Below are 16,080 nucleotides of genomic sequence, written 5' to 3'. Positions count from 1 at the left end.
GAATCAAATCAAAGCAATTCTCATAAATAGTGGATGATCTTTGAAACATTGTCCTACAATGTTTGCCCAAAATACATGCCTCACAATCATTATTTTTAAACATGACACCTGGTAACATAATGCTTAAGGCCCTAACATGTGGATGTCCAAGTCTAGCATGCCACAATGCATCTTTACTTAAGGAAGAAACAGAACTAAAAGAGAAACAAGAACTAGAGATGGGACTAAGATCTTCAAGCATATAAAGGTCTCCTTTGGTTGCTCCTTGCCCAATCAACTTACTGCTTTTAATATCCTGAAACTTAACATCATCAGGACTAAAGATAACATTGCATTGAAGATCAGTGGTGCATCTTTTGACAGATAAAAGATTAGAAGTAATTAGAAGTAAACTCAGGCATGAAAAATGCTTTTGAATCCTTCTCAAACAGTTTTAGTTTACCAATTCCTCTAATAGGAATTCTATCTCCATTAGCAATCATAACATGTCCATGAGCCGGTTCTATGTCTTTAATTAGGTTATTATCACTAATCATATGATGAGATGCACCAGAATCAATGATCAAAGGTTTATGCATGTTTCTAGTAATCTTAGTCCTTGATGGTTCATTTTGTTTTATCAGGTGTCCTAGTAATCTTAACATCTTACTGGTTATACTAGGCTCACTAGCAGTAGTGTAGGCGCTTTTAAACATGTCTAGTAACTTATCAGTATTACTAGGATTACTAGCAGCAGTGTAAGAGCTTTTAAAAATGTCTAGTAATTTATCAGTATTACTAGGCAATGTATGAGCAGCATATGAGTATCCAAGGGTGTTTCTGAGGGTGTTACCAGACTCCTTAAGAGCTTTGAAGAAGGCTTCAAGGTCAGCTCTCTTGAACACCTCCTCATCCATACCCTTTTCAATCAGTTGATGAGACGCCAAGGCTCTACCTTCACTTTCACCCACCTTAGCGCCTGAGCTAGCTCCGGATGAACCAGCACCATTTGCTTCAGCAGAAAGATGAGCCTTTGCTTCCCTATCCCTGTTGAACCCGCGTGGCCTGAGGTGAGGATGTAGGATCCAACACTCACTCTTCTTGTGACCGGTCCTCTTGCAATGCTCACAGCCTCCCTCATACTTTTCATACTTCCTACCTGAGCCTCTGTATGCAGCCTTGTTTGCTTGCATTCCTTCAGCTTGATGAGCCATAGTAAGCTCACCCTTGCCTCCAAACAGGCCAAGAGATCCCTCCTCCTTCTGAAGTTGCGCGTATACTTCCTCCATGGATGGTAGGTTAGGCGATCTCAAGATGTGTTTGATAACATCCTTATAGCAAGGATCCAATGTCATCAACAACCCAAACACTTGATCTTGTTCTCTTCTTTCCATAAGAGCTGCTTGATCAGTGGTGTTAGGTCTTAGACTTTCAAGTTCAGACCATAATGATCCAAACTTTCCCATGTGTTTGGTGAGCTCTCCTCCATCTTTCTTCATGGAGTTAATGACTCTCTTCAGCTCAAACACACGGCTGAAGTTGGAGACGTTTCCAAACGTCTTTGAGAGGGTCTCCCACAAGTGTTTGGGAGTCTCACAGTAGCTGTAAGCTTCAAGAAGAGGAACATCAAGAAATCCTTGCAGCACGGAGAGCACCATCAAGTCTTCTTGTACCCACTTCTTGGCTTCAGCTTTGGTGAGAGTATTTTCGTCTTCACTTTCTTCAGTTTCTTTGGCCACTGGCTTCAGACCATCATCAGTGATGTGGCTCCACAGCCCTAGCCTTCCAATGGCAGTCTTCACCAATCTAGACCACAAGAGGTAGTTTGAACCACCCTTCAACGCAACCGGGACAGTAACTAGCTTGCTGAAGTTGTTTCCTTCCATCTTCTCTTGCTTGAACCAGAAATTACCAGAAGTTACCAGAAAGCTTCAAACTTGCAACTCAGCTGAAGAACACACAGTACCAGACTTCAAGAACACACGAACTCAAAGCACAACACCACAAGACTCAACTTTATCACACAGCTTCACAGAACCCTCAAGAACAAAAGAGCAAGAACACAAGGACACAAGAGCTAGAGAAAGAAAGAAATGGAACGAGGTTTCTCAATACCAAAGCCAACCAGGCTCTGATACCATATGATTTTAGAGAATAGAGTAGGTATTGAGAGATTAAAGGTAGATTAGAGAAGGTTAATGGGAGATTTGTAGAGAGATTAGGTAGTAATCATGTTTAAGAGTATTTAAGAATCATCATGAACAAGAGAGAGAGTTTAGAGAGATAATCTCATAATTCTTAATTATTAATCTGATTAGAGTTTACAATATATTTGAGGAGGCAACAATAGGATGATGGTTTCATAAAGTAGCACTATTACAAGAGATAAGGTTTGCTTTAATTCAAACCATCCAATGAGCTTCTTCCTTGTGCATAAAGCTCCTTTTGCTTTATCCAGCTCTTCTCCAGCCTGTCACACGCGCCTCCTCTTCCCTTGCAACGGACTGATGCCTTAGCTAAGGGAATAGGGCTTCTTTTCTTCTTCTTCCAAAGTTACCCGGGTAACTAGTATAACTAGTATACTAGTAAGTTACTCGGGTAACTAGTATTACTACGGTCTCTTCATCATACTCAACTCCTCATGTCTTTCTCTTCCTATATATTGATCTCATCTCAACAATTTTTACATACATATATGTTGTAATGGTAAAATATTATTCCAATCTAAATTCCAGCTGAACAACATATTTGTACAAATATGAATCAAATTTTGATTGGAATTATTAGTAACTCCAACTAAGACATAAATGAACGTGAATTGTTATCAATGCAAATGTGAGCACTAATTTTATTATATTCAGTTCACAAAACTGAGCATTTGTTTTCTATTTTCTCTACTTCTTTTTGAGTGATTCATTGAATGCTAAAGTAGTCATGACCAGAGTGTTTTAGGGTGATTCAAGCCCCCATTGATTGAGTGAGTCAATTTGTCCATCATCATTATCTCGACTACGATTCCATCTTCCACATCAGAGCTGGCAAGTCTATTGAGATTAAGTGTTTAGAGCACTGGAGTGATTCCAAGGCGGTATCACCACTGTTGAGCTAGTTGGTTTGATTCAAGGTGTTGACTTGGCGGTGACTTAGTGAATCCGTAGAAGAAAGCTCTAGCGGTTAATTTGTTGACCATGATGTAATTAGATAAGTGAGAAGAGGCAACACTGAATTAGCGGGGTGTTATTGGATGAATTCCCCTTGAGGGGTTCATTATATTAGATAGGCTATATAAAGCCAAAGTTGTTACACATATCACGTTATACAGTTGAGATATTAACGAGATAGATACTAGAGAATTAGGAATATTCTCTTATATTCTTTCACCCTCCCGCAGTCGAAGCATCGTATGGTAAGATGGTGAGACTGGAGCGGAACTGTTCAAAGAGTGTTGTCGGGAGTCCTTTTGTGAAGATGTCCGCATATTGGAGTGATGTTGGGACGTGTAACACTTTCACTTCACCAATGGCCACCTTCTCGCGAACGAAATGGATATCCAACTCCACGTGTTTTCTCCTTTGATGTTTGACGTGGTTAGAAGATAGGTATACTGATCCAATGTTGTCGCAGTAGATGAGAGAGGCTTTGTTCATCTTGTAGTGGAGTTTAAGCATTAGGTTCAGTATCCAGCAGAGTTCTGCAACCGTGTTGGCCACGCCTTTGTATTCAGCTTCAGAGCTCGATATTGAAACCGTTGGTTGTCTCTTAGCTGACCAGGAGACAAGACTTGGGCCGAGAAAGACACAGAACCCTGTGGTTGATCTTCGAGTATCAGGACAACCTCCCTAGTCCGCATCTGTATAGGTTGTCAATGTGTCGATATTACCTCTATAGAGCTGTTGTCCATGTGAAATTGTACCCTTGACATATCGTATGATGCGCTTCAATGCTTGAAAGTGTGGAACGCGAGGGTCATGCATATAGAGACAAATTTGATGGACTGCGTAGGAGATGTGGGGCGTGTGAATGTGAGGTACTGTAAGGCACCTGCTAAGCTGTGATATTCTGTGGGGTTCTCAAGCTTGTCTCCTTCCTCTGCTGAAAGTTTGGATTTGATGTCTACGGGCGTGGTGACCGGTTTTGACGTTCCCATGTTTGCGCGATCGATTATGTCCTGAGCATACACGCTTTGACTAAGGAAGAGGCCTTCTTTGTTGAAGTCTGCCTTTATTCCTAGGAAGTGCTGAAGACGACCAAGATCAGTCATGGGAAATTCGGTTTGAGTGCCACAATGATCTTGTTTAGGAGTGTCGTTGATGATGCTGTTAAGACAATGTCATCAACGTATAACAGAATGTATGCGAGTTCAGCTCCTTTCATGAAAACAAATAAAGATGTATCCGCCCTGCTAATGACAAAGGCAAGTTTCATTAGAAATTTTGCAAAGTGCGCATTCCAGGCCCGTGGAGCTTGCTTTAGGCCATAGATAGCCTTTCGAAGCTTGCAGACATGGTTGGGATGTTCTTTGCTGACAAAACCCGGCGGCTGATGCATGTAGATTGTCTCCTCTAGGTCACCATGGAGGAAGTCGTTTTGTATCGGCCAGTTGTTTGCGACACCAATGTAGAGTACAGTCCGAATGGTTGCTGGTTTCACCACCGGGCTAAAAGTTTCGTCAAAGTCAATACCTGCCTCTTGTGATTTACCATTCGCGACTATATGATACTTGTGCTTCTTGAGCTTCCCATTTCCATCATATTTGTGTCTGTGGAGCCACATTGACTTGATAATATTGACATTTTTCGGATGTGGTACCAAGTCCCAAGTCCTAGTCTTAAGCATAGCACCATATTCATCAAACATTGATGGGTTCCAGTTTGGGTCGGCTAAGGCTTGGATATGGCTCTTTGGTAGTGGTAAGAAGAGAAACAATAGGTTTAGGTTTTGTGATTCCAGACCATGCTCTCGTTGTCATTGGGTGACGAGATGGAGCTGTCTGAATGGGGTTAATGGGTGGGTTGGGTTATGGTGGCTGAGGCGCGGGTAGAGGTTTGGTATGTATGGTTTTGAAAATGGGTGCGGGTTCATCTTGATGGTCAAGAAAGTGATACTTTGAACCATCATTTTTTGTTTCTGCAGCAGGGAGTTTGTCCTCATCAAAGTAGACGTGTCTAGAGAGGATTATTTTGTTGGTTTTTAAGTTTAGACAGCGGTAACCACGGTGTTGAGATGGGTAGCCAAGAAATAGGCAAGGTGTAGAGCGAGGTGAGAGTTTAGAGAGATGGGAATGGTTGAGGTTTGGAAAGCATAAGCAACCAAACACTCTTAAATGGTCATAAGTTGGGGTTTGATGAAAGAGGACAGTATGTGGTATTTGGTTCTGGATTGCTGCAGAAGGAATGATGTTGATGAGATGAACAGCAACATGGAGTGCTTCAACCCAATAACTCGGTGAGAGTTTAGCCTGAGCAAGTAAAGACCGGATAGCATTGTTGATCGTGCGGATCATGCGTTCGGACTTACCGTTTTGCTGAGACGTATGAGGACAGGAAAATCTAACTTGTATTCCATTCGTATCAAGATACTTTCGAAATTGAATGTTGTTATATTCCCCTCCATTGTCACATTGGAAGTTTTTGATTGTTGTTTTGAATTGGTTTTTGATTAAGGCAGAGAAGTGAAGGAATTTTGAGATGACCTCACTTTTCTTTCTTATGGGATATACCCAGACATAATGAGAGAACTGATCCATTAATAACATATAGTAGCGAAGGCCACTTAAGCTTAATTTAGGAGAGGACCTGATGTGCCCTTGGGTAGCGCACCGGGCAAAACAGACATGCATGGCTTGATCATGAGAAGCAGTAAAGATATATGTTCAATATTTGACTCATATCTTCCAAACCACGAGGCTTCTACGCATTAAATCACTTAGAGAATGTTATCAACTCAATTACGGAGCTCCTCGAAGAAGAATCAGATCAAACGAAGTTCATATGTGACAGTTATGCCATTTACAAATTAGGAGATCTTCAGTTCTCGCGAGTACAAACCACCCGTGAAGCTGGAAATGACTAACCTTCTTTCTGATGATCCAGTGACCAATTCAATCATGCCAAAGGTGATTATTCATGTTATAAATATCCAAGAAAGTCTTTGGCTTGATGGTTTTCAAAAAGATTCAAAAACAGACTTGTTTGGGCCAAATGGAGAAACCGATAAAATATTGGCTAAAGGAAAAGATGAATGTCGACCAGGCCTCAAAGAGACATGTATTGGCCCATATCAGGAGCATATTCTTCACTTTTCAAAGTCATGGTCGTGGCTATATCAAGAGGCAGTCCAATTTTCAGTCAAAGACTTTATTTAGTCAAATCTTTGTTTCTATTTTCAATGCCTTGGTTTTAGCACATTCTTCTTTGGATTTCTACAACTTATAATCCTATATATAAGGCCTAAGAGCCACGAAATAAGACAGGTCTTTTTCCCCTTTTATTTGAGTTTATCTCTTTGTTCTTTGTAGAACACTTCTTTGTTTTTTGGTGAGGTTATCTCCAAGTAAACAGCCTCTAATTCGTTGGACATGTGCGTCATATCAGGCAACGTTTAGAAATCCTTCTTTTGGTGGACTTGTGAGTCATATCAAGCACCAACTGAAGTCTGGCAGTATCATTGGGTCATCCGCAACCCATTGTGTCACCATTCAATCCATCAGTTCTCCCTTTTGGCGAGTTCATATCCCTTAAGTCCGATTGAGTGATCCTTCCCTAATTTAGGGCGCATCAAGTAGTATCAGAGCCACTCAACCGGTACTATTTATCATTCTTCTCATCTTTCATTTTCTAAACACTTCATCTTCTTCTTTCTATCTCAAATTCGGGCCACTACCTTACCTATCGTCATTCTTCTATTAAAAAAAAAAAAAAGAAAAAAGAAAAAGATCTATCAAAAAAAAAAAAAAAAAAGTTTGATTTGTTGGCTAGGTGGTGGAAGAGAAATCCAGCCTTGGAGTGGTCAATACGGATTTCAAAATCAATTCTCTTATCTTTCTATCTTGTGTTTCATCTCTTGCTTGCTTGGAGAAATCCATTGGGTTACTTGATTTGTTCTCTTAGAACTTTGAGAGGAGACTCTTGAGTGACCACTAAAATCTGAGATAAACACTTGTGTGGGTGAGATCAAACACTTGAGAGTGTGAGGATTATTTTATCTGTTAACCCTTTTGTGTTGAGTAATTTTCCAGGATAAAGATGTTTGGTCTTCACAAGGTAAGTAGCAAGGAGAAATTCCAGCGAGAGGCTAACTTTAAATCTTCATCTCAAAATTCATTGAATGTTTTTGATGATTTTGTTCCTGTGCAGGAAAGACTAGCCCAAAAAAGACCACATAAGATGCCGAACAGGAGGTGCAAAGAGCAGTTCAAAACGTCCAAAGGCGAAGCTGATCCAAAGAGGCGTTTTCTTCAGTTTGATGTCCAAGAGATCTGTGACAACTTTGAGAAGGAAATGATGAACATCCTTAAGGACCTCAGCAAGATCCATAAGAAGAGCACATCCACACGTGCACCTGTAGCTGAGCCATCATTATTCATTTGTGAAAAACCCAAAGGTAAATCTGAAAACAACCTTGAAGATCTAAAAGATTTTTCAGATTCTTTACCAATTTTTGATGAGTATGATGAAGAGCTGATTGAAAGTTTGATGATTTGTGAAGATAATTGTGATCTTCCTTTTCTAGAACCTGATTTTATGTTTGATAAAGAACAGACTATTGCAGAACTAACCTTTTTACAATCGGAGCATCCGAGTAGTCTTGTTCTATTTTCACAAGATTTTGAGGAGAAGCCATTCGACTACCTACATCAAGGACCGCTTCTTGGCACCAGGATACCCATGGACGTTGATCTATATCCCATCTTTGATGAGGAAGATGATCACTTGGATGAACTTGGTCCTACCTTTGATGAGAAAGCACCAAGCATGACATCCATCATCATGGAGAACCGACTTTGCTTTGATCCCGGCACAACTCCTACGCTTTTATCCAAAGAGCACTGCAAGGAATTTTGTATCATCAGTTATGTGCCTGATCTGTTTGATAAAGTCAGTTCCAATGACATAAAACATTTTGGTCTTGATCATCTTGAAAAGTTGTTTGAGCTTGATTTGCAACAACTAGTTTTCTGCTCTAGAAAATCGTTTGATTCATTTGTCTTCAAAGAAAATAGCTTTAGTCTGAGTTCTTATGGACATGCACTGATCACTGGTCAATTGTTTGCACCCACGTGTGCCTTAGACGAATTCATGGTTAAGACCTTGCTGGAACAGAAATCAGCTACAGTTGAAACCGATTTTTGTGATTCTGTTTTGAAGTATGATATCTTGTGTGTTCAAACTGATAGACCTTGGCTTGTGTTGAAATCTTTGCTTAAAAATTATGTAACTTTGAGCTTTGATGATATTTTGGTTTACAACACATTCTTTGAAAAACATATTGAGCCTTTGATAAGTGATTCTCAATCTGAACTTACTCTTTTGTGTTCTGATTTTGAGAAGGATAGGCACGTTTTGAAAATGTTCAATATTGTTTTGTGCCTTGATACCATTATGGTCTGTAATGCTTACTTTGATGTGATCTTTGAAAGGCTGAAACGTGTGCTACATGTTCTAGGGAAAGAAACTTTGATTTCTTATTTGAACAAGTACATGTCTTGCACATATGATCATGGTATTCTAGTTTATGTTCTGAGTGTCTAGGATAAACAGGTTCAGTCTCAATGAAGTGTAAGGAACAAAAGCATAGACCATGCTTATCAGCCTAAGATTTGGAGATGGAAGTACTTAAGGAAAACAACTTCAAAACTCCAAGGAAGTTTCTTTCCAAAATTTTCCTTCACTATATTTTACATGTTCTTTAGATTCTTTTTTCCTCATCCATTTCCTTTTGATACAGGTGAAATGGATTTGAGGTCAAATCCTTTTCAAGAGGGAGTTAATGATGTGCCCTTGGGTAGCGCACCGGGCAAAACAAACATGCATGGCTTGATCATGAGAAGCAGTAAAGATATATGTTCATTGTTTACCTCATATCTTCCAAAACACGAGGCTTCTATGCAAGAAATCACTTGGAGAATGTTCTCAACTCAATTACAGACCTCCTCGAAGAAGAATCAGATCAAACGGAGTTCATATGTGACAGTTATGCCATTTACAAATCAGGAGATCTTCAGTTCTCGCGAGTACAGAATACCCGAGAAGCTGGAAATGACTAACCTTCTTTCTGATGATACAGCGACCAATTAAATCATGTCAAAGGTGATTATTCATGTTATAAATATCCAAGAAAGTCTTGGGCTTGATATTTTTCAAAAAGATTCAAAAACAGACTTGTTTGGGCCAAATAGAGAAACCGATAAAATATTGGCTAAGGAAAAAGATGGATGTCTACCAGGCCTCAAAGGGACATGTCTTGGCCCATATCAGGAGCATATTCTTCAATTTTCAAAGTCATGGTCGTGGCTATATCAAGAGGCAGTCCAAGTTTCAGTCAAAGACTTTATTTAGTCAAGTCTTTGTTTCTATTTTCAATGCTTGTTTTTAGTGATATCTTGCATATTTGCATTGTTTTAAGTCCCCATTTCACACATAATGATCATATAGATTAGGAATTTAGCATCTTTAGGATCCATATTGCATTCATATGTCCTTATCAGGTAGTGGAGTGTCCTATGGAGTAATTGGAAGTGTTTAGAAACATTATGGCTCAAGAAGAATCGGAAAATGATGTTAGTTCGAGTTCAAGCAAGCACAACTCGGGTTGAGCCAACACGGGTTCTCTTACCGGCGTTAAGGCGTCGAGAGGAACAGAATGAAGAACTCCAATGCGGCTTGGAGCGACGCGGGGTCGAGTACCCGCTCGCACGAGCCAGAGAATCATCGAAAATCCAGTGCGGGGAGGATGACGCGGGTTGGTGTTGATCGTCTCAACCCGCGTCACGAAGAGAAGGGACCGAGGAGTCACGCGGGACGGAGCCACGCGGGATCGACTACCCGCGCGCATGACGAGAGAGTAGCCTCGACAGTCTGACGCGGGACGAAGGCCGCGGGTTCCATTACCCGCACGCATGACGGAAAAGAACCATCCGACGTGGGTGGTGTGACGCGGGGTATGCCCAGTCGCTCCAACCCGAGTCGATATTTATCCTAAGTCGAATTTTAATGTTTTTAAGGGCTTTTTAGACTTTTTAATGGAAACCATTAGGTTTACCAAGGAGATATAAATATTTTTGTAATCCCAAAGTTTTGGAGGATCTTGTTTTCTCTATCTAATCACAAAGAACTTTTAGGTGAAAGATCTTATCTTGATCATTTTCTCTTGTGATTGTTTGATTATTGGGATCACTAATCATGATTAGCACCAAATCATCATTGATTCTTGGGCTCATCATGAAGAGTAGTGAGTAGTCATCTTTGGATTCATGGTTTAAGGAGCCTACGGGTGATTAAGCTAGATCTAAGGTGTTTTAGTATAGATTCATCTTGTTCCTTGCTAGTAGAGTGTTTTTAATGCAACTCTAGAGTTGGCCTCTCTAAAGTTGAGCTCTAGGCATTTCATGCCTGAAAGGTGTTTGATGAAATGCCTGAACCGACTCTCCTAAGCTTTTAACATTATTTACCAAAGAGATTTGTTGTTAAAGGTGTTAAGATGGCTAGTAGACTTGAGATTAATGATTACTTAGATGACATTCAACCAAAGAGATTTGTTGCTTGAGTTATCTTAGTAAATGAACATTCATCTAGAGATAGAGTTTGTTTAGGATGGTGTCTAGGTTTAAGGTAGATAGATTGGTTTAAAGTTAACATCTTTAGATTGAAACTTGATCACCCAAGGTCAATTCCTTTAGCCCATGAGTTCTCTTATCCTATAAGAAAGAAAGTTTTGTCCTTTATTGCATTCTAGTATCATTCTAGTTCAAAAATTATCTCACCAATTGATAGCACTTAGATTAAGCATGGTCTTGCATTCCCTTTGCTTTAGAATCACTTAGAACTGGTTTGACATCCTTTATTCTACAACATTTTATTAGGAGCCTTGAAACTCCTATCATCAAACTGGCGCCGTTGCCAAATTCTAAGTTGATTGTGACATTGGGATTTAGTCATTTGCTTGAGACTAAGTCAATTTTTGTTTAATTGTGTTATTGTTTTTCTTTCTTCTTTCTCCCTTTGGATTTCAGGTGTATGAACACAAGGAGCAGAGGTCCAACAAACCTAGTTCCAAGAGTTGAAGACATTAGAGCACTTGAGAGGGAGATTGCAAGACAGAGAAGAGAAATAGAGCAACAAGCTCATTTGCAAAGGTTGGGGTTTGATATGGAAAATCTACCTCAAGATGGTGATGCCCAAGGAGGCATTGATCCAAGAGCTGATCACCTTAGACCACAGCGCCAGCCACAACACCCACCACGCCAAGCTCGCGCCATTGGAGCCTATGATCAACCTCACATTAATGGTCATAGGTTAGGAATCAGAGCACCACCAGTGGAGAACAACAACTTCGAGATCAAGTCAGGGCTGCTTAACACCATAGAGAACAACAAGTATCATGGTCTTGCTGCTGAAGATCCTTTTGATCACTTGTACAAGTTTGATAAGTATTGTGGCTTGTCCAAGACAAATGGTGTTTCTGAAGATGCCTTCAAGTTGAAGCTGTTCCCTTTCTCTTTGGGAGACAAAGCACACCAATGGGAGAAGACTCTTCCAAGTGACACTGTCACCAATTGGGAAGAGTGTAAGAGAGCTTTCCTAGACAAATTCTTCTCTACTTCAAGGACAGATAAGATCAGGAACGAAATCTCTGGGTTTCAACAGAAAGGTCTAGAGAGTTTCAGTGAAGCATGGGAGAGGTTCAAGGGCTATTGGTCTCAATGCCCTCATCATGGTTTCAGCAAGGAGAGTTTGCTTAGCACCTTCTACAGAGGAGCTCTACCACAGTGCAGAAACAGGCTTGACACTGCCAGCAATGGTTTCTTCTTGGGGAGAACCGAGGAAGAGGCAGAGGAACTGGTAGAGAACATGGGTAAGAGTGACTTGGTCTACAGTGAGGAGCATGATAGGGTCAACAGAAGTGATGATCAACAGACAAAGAAAGAGATCAAGTCCTTGCAAGAGAAGATGGACTTGCTTCTTTCCAACCAAGCTAAGCAAGAGCATATGAACTTTGTGGGTGGTCCTAATCAAGAGGTTCCTCCCAAGATCAATGAGGTTGATGGTTTTGAAGGCCAAGAAGAGCTGTGCTTCATCAACAATGGTTCTTGGTACAGGAAGGAGCCTAACTTTCAGTACAACAACTACCAGCAAAGGTCCTACTCTAACAACCAGCAAGGAGGATACCAACAGAAGCAAAACACTCAGCAAGGGAGCTATCAACCTAGACAAAACACCCCTCCTGGTTTCAACAATAACAACAATCAGTCTACTCAGGCTCAAGGAAGTTCTTCCCAAGCTCCAACTTCAGATACAAGTGTGGATGCAATGTTCAAGAAACTCTTGGATTTTCAGGCAAAGAATGAGAAGACAATGGGGTATGAGTTCATGAACATTCACTCCAAGATTGATGAAAGCTACAATGAGCTCAACAACAAGATCAGACATTTGGAGAACCAGTTTGTTTCAATGAATTCTCAACCAAGTCGCCAACAAGGGGCATTACCTGGAAAGCCAGAGCAAAATCCCAAGGAAACTATGAAAGCAATCACCCTACGGAGTGGTAAACAGTTATCTCCAAGAATTCTCACCAAGGATGGTGAAAAGCAAGGTGGGGAGGTGGCTATCAACATTGATGATGAAGTGGTGATTGTAGATGAGAAGGTTGATGAAGAAATTCTAGAAAAGAATGTTGAAGCTAAGGGTAAAGGAAAGGTTGGAGAAGAGAAGAGGACAGTGAAACATGGTGAAACTGCTACTCCAACAAAGGACTCCTCTTTTGTTCCTCCTCCCTATGAGCCAAAGCTACCATTCCCTGGAAGATTCAAAAGACAGCTATTGGAGAAGTACAAGGCACTCTTTGAGAAACAAATGAGTGAAGTTCAGATCACAATGCCCATCATTGATGCTTTTATGCTGGTTCCTCAATACAACAAATTCTTGAAAGATGTTGTAGCTGCAAAGAAGAAAGAGATGGAGGGCATGATGATCCTTACCCACGAGTGCAGTGCCATTATCCAGAGGTTAGATGTTCCAAGGAAGCTAGTGGATCCAGGATGTTTCACCTTACCTTGTGCTCTAGGACCCATGGCATTTGAACGGTGTCTTTGCGATCTTGGGGCTAGTGTCAGCTTGATGCCTTTGTCTATTGCAAAGAAGCTTGGATTTACTCAATACAAGAAGTGTAAACTCTCTTTGGTGTTGGCTGATAGATCAGTGAAGATTCCTGTAGGTATTTTAGAAGACCTCCCCTTGATGGTTGGTAACATTGAGATCCCTACTGATTTTGTTGTGTTGGAGATGGGGGAGGAAGCCCAAGACCCTTTGATCCTTGGAAGACCATTCTTAGCCACAGCAGGAGCTATTGTGAATGTTAGACAAGGAAAGATTGATCTTCATCTTGGACAAGGGAACATTCTCCACTTTGACATCAATGAAGTGATGAAGAAGCCAACCATCCAAAACCAAGTTTTCTACATTGATGAAATGGATGCTCTAGTTGATGAGCTTCTAGAAGAGTTGGCACTTGAAGACTCTCTACAGCATGCTTTAACAATTGAGAGAGAAGTCCAAGTGATTGAGAACAAAGAAAGTGATGCCTATGTGAAAATGCTGGATTCTCACAAGGGGATTAGTGGTGAAGGTTAGAATGAGGAGCTTACATATGAGGCTCACCATGCTTCCTCGGCCACTCAACAAGAGAACCTCCAAGAGGATGATTGGAGTGAACTCAAGGCACCAAAAGTGGAGCTTAAACCTCTTCCCCATGGTGTAAGGTACGCTTTCCTTAGCCCTAATGAAACTTACCCTGTCATAGTGAGTAGTGAGCTTAGTGAAGATGAATAGTCTAAACTTTTGAATGAACTTAAAAAGTATAGAAAGACAATAGGCTACTCACTAGATGATATGAAAGGGATATCACCTTATTTATGCATGCATAGGATACATCTAGAGGATGAATCTATGACTTCTATAGAACATAAAAGAAGGTTGAATCTCAACTTGAAAAATATTGTTAAGAAAGAGATTCTGAAACTCTTAGATGCAGGAGTAATATATCCTATTTCAGATAGCAAATGGGTGTCTCCTGTGCATGTTGTCCCAAAGAAGGGAGGAATTACTGTGGTCAAAAATGATAAGGATGAACTAATACCAACAAGAACAATAACAGGACATAGGATGTGCATAGATTATCGAAAACTTAACTCAGCATCTAGAAAAGATCATTTTCCATTGCCATTCATTGATCAAATGCTAGAGAGAATTGCAATTCATCCCTATTATTATTTTCTTGATGGGTATTCAGGGTTCTTCCAAATCCCCATACATCCAAATGATCAAGAGAAAACGACTTTCACATGCCCTTATGGTACCTTTGCTTATCGAAAGATGCCATTTGGGCTATGTAATGCTCCAGCCACTTTCCAAAGATGCATGATGTCTATTTTCTCTGATCTTATAGAGGATGTTGTGGAGGTATTTATGGATGACTTCTCTGTGTACGGATCTTCGTTTTCTGCTTGTTTGTCCAATCTTAGTAGGGTCCTCAAGAGATGTGAAGAGACAAACCTTGTGCTGAATTGGGAGAAATGTCACTTCATGGTTAAGGAAGGGATTGTGCTTGGACACAAGATTTCAGAAAGGGGGATTGAGGTAGACAAGGCCAAGATCAAAGTGATGATTGGATTATCTTCACCAAAGACGGTTAAGGACATTAGAAGCTTCTTTGGTCATGCTGGATTCTATAGAAGATTCATCCAAGACTTCTCATTGATAGCAAGGCCAATGACTAAGCTTTTATGCAAAGAAGCTGCATTCAACTTTGATTGGGAATGTCTGGAAGCATTCAAGAAGTTGAAAGACAAGCTGGTTAGTGCCCCCATTGTGCAATCACCAGATTGGGATCTCCCCTTTGAGATCATGTGTGATGCTAGTGACTATGCTGTGGGAGTTGTTCTTGGTCAAAAGAAGGACAAGAAGACTCATGTGATCTACTATGCGAGTAAAACTCTTGATGAAGCCCAAATGAAGTATGCTACAACTGAGAAGGAGCTGCTAGCCATTGTCTACGCCTTTGAGAAGTTCAGAAGCTACTTGGTTGGGTCAAAAGTCATAGTCTACACTGATCATGCTGCGTTGAGACATCTCATGGCCAAGAAGGATGCTAAGACAAGACTGTTGAGGTGGATCTTGCTGCTACAAGAGTTTGACCTTGAGATCAGAGACAAGCCAGGAGTCGAGAATGGTGTAGCTGATCACTTGTCTAGACTAAAGATTGATAGTGGGATCCCTATTGATGAAGGGCTTCCAGAGGAACAGATCATGGCAATTGGAGCAGTGGTAGCGGTTTGTGAAACTGGAAAGAAGCTTGAAGAGGTGAAGGCAACTGAAGAAAAAGGTCCTTGGTATGCTGATCTGGTGAACTACTTAGCTTGTGGAAGAGAGCCAATGGGTCTTGACGAATATGCCAAGAAGAAGTTCTACAAAGATGTGAAGAGATACTATTGGGATGAGCCTTACCTCTACATCCTTTGTAGAGATCAACTCTATAGAAGAGTAGTAGCTGAAGAAGAAGTTGAAGGGATTCTCACACACTGTCATGGATCATCTTATGGAGGTCATTTCGCTATTTTCAAGACTGTCTCAAAGGTGTTACAAGCTGGGTTTTGGTGGCCTCATATGTTCAAGGACACTCAAGACTTTGTCTCTAGGTGTGATTCATGCCAAAGAAGAGGGAACATCACCAAAAGGAATGAGATGCCTCAAAACCCAATTCTAAAAGTGAAGGTGTTTGATGTGTGGGGTATTGATTTCATGGGACCATTCCCATCATCTTTTCGCAACAAATACATTCTTATAGCTGTTGACTATGTCTCCAAGTGGGTAGAAGCTGTAGCAAGTC

General features: G+C 40.7%; 1 non-coding gene across 1 annotated transcript; it reads right to left on the bottom strand.

Annotated features, from left to right (window-relative positions):
- Positions 1-11,810: 11,810 nt before the first annotated feature.
- Positions 11,811-11,917, bottom strand: LOC125586521. The gene has a single exon (XR_007323054.1). It is a non-coding gene; the product is annotated as a small nucleolar RNA R71 (small nucleolar RNA).
- Positions 11,918-16,080: the final 4,163 nt, after the last annotated feature.

Source organism: Brassica napus, chromosome C4, assembly GCF_020379485.1.
Source record: "Brassica napus cultivar Da-Ae chromosome C4, Da-Ae, whole genome shotgun sequence".
Classification (NCBI taxonomy): domain Eukaryota; kingdom Viridiplantae; phylum Streptophyta; class Magnoliopsida; order Brassicales; family Brassicaceae; genus Brassica; species Brassica napus.
Note: the sequence above shows the minus strand (reverse complement) of the source record. Positions and strands in the feature narration are given on the sequence as shown.